The sequence below is a fragment of the Orycteropus afer genome, unplaced genomic scaffold, assembly GCF_000298275.1.
Source record: "Orycteropus afer afer isolate SDZICR_OR568_19922 unplaced genomic scaffold, OryAfe1.0 scaffold00251, whole genome shotgun sequence".
Classification (NCBI taxonomy): domain Eukaryota; kingdom Metazoa; phylum Chordata; class Mammalia; order Tubulidentata; family Orycteropodidae; genus Orycteropus; species Orycteropus afer.
In genome coordinates, this window is record NW_006921838.1 from 1369999 (window position 1) to 1374709 (window position 4711).

Below are 4711 nucleotides of genomic sequence, written 5' to 3' on the forward strand. Positions count from 1 at the left end.
GTATCCAAGGCTATAAATCTTTACAGAAGTAGATTGCCCCATCTTCTTTCCACAGAGTGGCTGGTGGATTTGAACCACCAATAATCTGGTTGACAGTCAAATGCCTTAGTCACTGAGTCACCAGAGCTCCTTTCTGAATCCCACAGAGTTTAGAAAATTGAAGTCCAATGGGTCAAATGCTTGCATTTCAAGTTACTTTTACCCTTCACACTATTGTCAAAAGATGACTTAAAAACCCAAAAGTGTATGGTAATAATTCAAAGGGTATATACTTTTATCAAAACTCATTACATTACACACTTAAAAAGGGACATTATATTGCATGTAAATTAAACTTCAATAGAGTTGATTTTAAAAAGACAATAAAAAACTAAAAATTTATCTCTTTAGTATTTTTCCTCAAGCACTACCTTCTCTGTGGAAGGTAGTTATAACATAAAAGGATATAAGGGGCTTGAACTCAAAATATTATCCCATGCAATAATTATCAGTAACAATAAAAGTGGTGATGAAACCTAATACTTACAGATTCCTACTGAGTGCCAGAGAATATACAACTTACTTTAGTTGGTTACTACTATAATTGAATAATGTGGGTCTATGATAACCTCCATTCACAAGCAAAAGGACTGATGCTGGGGAGACTGGGAAAACTATGTAAGATCATACAGCTTAATTTTGGCAGAAGAATAATTTATAAGCAGACAGTTGAGCTTCAGATTCAGGACTGTACCCTGGTCAAAAGTTATAATACAAATGGATATGATAATGATGGTGAGGAGGAAGAGGGTGAGGATGACTTGATGAAGATAGAATGTACTGACATTTTTTAACATTTCTGTGGGCATTGTTAGTGCTTTCCATGCATGTACTCATTTAACCCCAAATAAAATTCCAGGAAGATACCATTGTTTTTATCTCCTTCCAATAAATAGGAAAACTTGAGGCTCAGAGAAGCTAAATAACTTTTCTAAAATCACACAATATCAAAGTATTGCAAGTTGAACAGGGATACGTTTGATTGACATCAGAGCTCACTCTGAAAATCCTCTTAAGAGCTTGCTTTTCTCTATATTTTTAAAATATATTACTTCTATTGTTACTGTGTTTGGATCCCCACACTGAGTAATTTAACAATATTCCACTTTTGTTATTCCGTTGGATCATTAAATAAATAATACATGTCACTCTTTTTTCAAGAAAAGTACATGCTGTCATCTTGTACAAAACTGGGGGATGATAAAAGGAAAAAAAATGGAACCAATCATTTTCTGAACTTGGGTTTGTAGCAATATATTCAAATCTGTATGAATATCTATCTGTCCATCTATCTATCTCATATCCATATCTATAGATTCATTCAGTTTGTATATTATTGATTGAAGATGGGATGAGGAGTAGGTAGAAAAGTGTGATAACTTTTATGGTTCCCTTTTGTTCCTGTTCTCTCTAGTTGAATAGTAAAATATTGCAGCTACTTCTTGAATCTACAAATGCACATAAACTCACAAGCAATTATTTACTAGTCTCCCACAGGTTCTTGGTACTTAGTGTGAGAATAAATACATAGCTCTACAAATTCAAGAGACTCAGGGAAAAGAGAAATGTGAAGCTTGTAAATCAACTCCAGTAATGATGTTCCAAGCCTAGCATGGAGCAGTCATTCTTCAGAAAAAGGCTGGCTAAGGTTTCAAGGTCATAGTGATGTGAAATAGACAAAAGTCAGCAATTGGACCTCTCTCTCTCTCTCTCTCTCTGTCTCTCTCTCTCTCTCTCTAAATGTTGGAACATATATACATTCATATATATAATGTTGGAAATATACATATGTTATAATTTTGGAAATATACATATACATTATGTTGGAAATACATATATATATAGAGAGAGAGACACAGAGAGAGAGAGAGAGGAAGTGCAAAGTAAAGAAGGAAAGCTCAAGATATTCAAGGTGAGCTTTGATGATCTCCAGTCAGGCATTAAGCAAGTGGCAGTGGTAAGCCTCTGCTTAAAAGTTGTATTTTCAGTTATTTTCCTCAATACTGCTTAGCACTGTAATTTTATTAGCCATTGGACTGAGACAAAGATGACTCCAGCAGTTCAGTGTAAACTGAATATGTTTTAGCAACTCCCATGAAAAGTCATTGCTTTCAAATTGACATGCTGTCACATATAGCATCCAAGAGAAAAACAGTTTTGCATTAGAGGATAAATTATGCTCACCCAGGAATATGTAGTGTTTACATATTACTGGAAATATCTCGACAGCCTTAATGGTAAATGCTCTTTTTATTCCTCCAGTACTTTCACAATAATTTGTAATCCTAAAGATGTTTATAAGATTTAATTTTTTTCTTCAAAATATGAAAACCTATAGATATAAATTTTTTATCTTGCTACTGCTAATAGTATAAAAATGCATCAAACATATAATGAAGATATTTGCATGTCTAAATCAATATTATTTATTTTATATCTCAATTATGAAAGCCAATTATATTCAAGAACCCTAGTGAGATAATGATTTGGAAAGAGGAATTTATTTATGTATTATTTAAAGCAACTGAGCAATAAAGAGTTGACTATTTTATTCCAAGATATAAAACTTAGACAATTTCCAGCAATCCCTATATTAGTTTATACTAATGTTTTGAAATTAAAAAAAAAAAAATCCTGAGTAAATTAGAAATACATGTTTAAGATGACATGCTATCTTACTTCACTAGGCTATTTCATTATATAATGAAGCTATTGAACCTAAAATACCAAATCCATTGCCATCAAGTCAATTCCAGCTCATAGTAACTCTATAGGACAGAGTAGAGCTGTGTTCCAGTTATTATAAGATAAGCAGAGAGAAGTGGCCCAGGGAGTCTGAGACATAATGAGAATGTGTTAAGTTCCTGTTTCCACTTACACAGTCAACTTTTGAATGCTAAGTAAGTATAAGTAGCAACTAGGATATATAGATTGAACATTTAATATGAAACTGCATCATGTTCAGCATTTGGGAACCACCGCTTGCACCATCAAATGCAGCAGTGCATCGAATCTGCCATTGGGCAGGTGTATACCAGTGATCAAAAGCAAAAACAAAAAAGTACCGATGACATTACTCACTTAAGTTATGGAACATTAAACCTATAAGGCCATAGAGACCATGGAAACAAACTGAACTTTATTACTCTCTTCTGCAAGCTTTTCTTTATGTATATTTTTTTCCCTACTAGAATGGGAAAAAAAAAAAAAATGAGTGAAAATAGATCACTATGGCCTCAGGTATTTGGATTCCTCCCATCTCCCCTACATTTCTATAAATCAAAAAATAGATGATTGGTATTTCTCAAATAAAAGGAACAATTCATTAATTCTGAAGAAGAAAATAGAAATATGTATCCCCTTCAAGTTATTACCTTAAATCAAAGGGACATTTTCTTCTCTTGTAATCACCTTCAGTAGTCTAATGAAGAAAATATAACAAATGGCATGTGGTTGCCACAGCAACATTTTTTTCCTCTTACATACTGTTATACAATATTATTTTTTTTCTTTATCCATTTCCTTTGCTTTGTTTTTCAGAATAAAAGCTTTTGTACTAAATGCAATTTTGCAATTTCACTAGGCTGTTTCTAGTTTTGTTTCATTATAATGAATAAATTTGGAAAAGGATATATGTCCTAATAATGGAACATGTTCATACTTAATTACTTGGTGGCATTATTTTGAAGACATAATACTGCTGACAAATATAGTGGTTTCCTGCTTCATGAAGTAATTAATAGTTTTGTTTATTGTTCTGTAAGTTTTCTCTTTTGTAAGACATAATTTGTTAAGTAAATTAGACACTAAAATGCATATAGGCTTAACAGATACCAAATAATAAAGTATTATCAAGGATTTAATGATACAGAAATAGTTCTGGGAAAAAATAGTATTCTGATGCAAATAGTTGCCATGGTGATAGCTTGAAACCCCTGTGTGAATTTTTTTAAAACATATTTTAAGAATATGTGAATTTTTGTAACATTAAAAAAAATCTAGACTATCCAAGATTTACCAAAAATCAGACTTAGCTTTTATTTTTTCAAGTTGGTATGTTGCAATTTGATTTCAACCATGTGGATATTGTACCATTAATGGTGATACTTACTCTGGAGCTGGAAAATGATTTTGGGATGTAAGAGAGATTCATGAACCTGGGGGAGGGGAGATTTGAATGAATTAGCTCTGTATCATTACCAAAGCCAAAACATGTACACAAAACACATAACAGAATACAAGCAAGAAAACCAGCAGTGTCATAGTCAAGACTAATCATTGGGATGGAAATATCTACAGAAATCACAGAACACAATAAAAGCTCAACAAAGGGCCCAATATCAAAGAAATTGTAGACATTCAATAAAGGTCTATTACATGAACAAATTAATTAACTTTCTAATTATGACACTTACCCCAACTGCACTTTAATAATATATGTTGAATCCCAGAATATGTAAATTAACTTAAAATAGTAGAAGATAATATCATCTAGTGCTAATGAATTAATTATACCTGCAGGGATATAAATCCTCATGTTGAAAAGCAAGTATTTCCTATAAAGAATAATAATAGATAATTACTAGTTACCCATTACTTTTCAAAATGGAAGAAATACTTGCTATATCAAATAGAGGATAGCTATTGAAAAGATCTTTTAACAATACCATTA